Source organism: Aptenodytes forsteri, unplaced genomic scaffold, assembly GCF_000699145.1.
Source record: "Aptenodytes forsteri isolate BGI_AS27 unplaced genomic scaffold, ASM69914v1 Scaffold17, whole genome shotgun sequence".
Taxonomy (NCBI): Eukaryota; Metazoa; Chordata; class Aves; order Sphenisciformes; family Spheniscidae; genus Aptenodytes; species Aptenodytes forsteri.
This window is the reverse complement of record NW_008795027.1, coordinates 1,411,814-1,413,049: the sequence shown is the minus strand read 5'-3', so window position 1 is coordinate 1,413,049 and position 1,236 is coordinate 1,411,814.

The following is a 1,236-nucleotide window of genomic DNA, read 5'->3' as shown; positions in this document are numbered from 1 at the left end:
TGGCTGTGTGGGGCTCAGTTGCTGGCTGAGGTTAAACCACGACAAGAGATTATCTACATGTATGCAGAAACAAGCAAAGTCAGAAGGGGAACAACCACAGAAGCTGAAAAGCAGTGAAAGGTGAAAAGTCTCCAGACTCATGAGGGTGCACACCTAAACCTGACCTACTCCAACCCCCAAAGTTAAAAAAAAAAAAAAAAAAAATAATTCAACAGGCTTAGCCAAAGTTAAAAAAAAAAAAAAAAAAAATAATTCTCAGCCACTGGTTTCTCACGCTACCAGTACAAGTGCAGCGATCCCACGACTCCTTCCTAGAGCCCTAATTACAGAGACAAGGTCACAAAAGACACAATCTGCCAATATGAGCTGCAGGAGGTCATATGGCCACTCAAGCTATAAAAGTATTTTAAGAGTAGTTCAGTCAGGTCACTTAACTGACTTGTTTGGGTTTGTTTTTTAAACAAGCAGCAATATTTTCCCTTACATTTTGTGGATGGGAGAATAGGAACCTGGATCTACTCCTTAGTCACCAATCTAGGATTTCATTACTCATCACTAACAAACGCCATGGAGCAGTCATGCCTAGCTGCATTTTCTAGGCCTAAATCCACAAAAAAAATGCCAAGAACGAGCCTCGACCCAACAGTGATGGTAGGACAGAACACTTGCAGCTTTCAGAAGTTGTTCAGATCACAGGAAGAAGTTAACGCAATGCCCCACAACAAAGCCTCACATGACAGAAGCTGCTCCAAGCAGCACATCAGAAAAGCAATCCACGGTTCTCAAACTTACTTCAACTTGATTAGTTCTAGGGAATTCTCTTCTGCTCAATGCTGAGGAGCACTCCAAAGGGTTTCCTGACCTGCAGGCTGTCTGAAGGCACAAAGAATCAGCAGTCTGGGGACTGCTACTTGTAGAAGGTGGCAAGAGACCAGAAATAGGACGAGATGCCGGGGGAGGGGAACCTCAATCCATACTCCTACCACCAGTTTGATGCCAGGGCCAGCAATAGATGCCCAGAGCCTGGAGAAGGAGCACAGGTCAGCAGGAGAGTGCCTGAAGAGCAGCACAAAGGACTCCAGCCAGTAAGACAGCTTCATCGGGGGCCCAACTTAAAGGCCTCTATGCAAATGCACGTAGCATGGGGAATAAACAAGAGGAGTTAGAGACGTGCGCACGCCTGCAGGGCTACGACCTTATTGGCATCACGGAGACGTGGTGGGATGGCTCCTATGA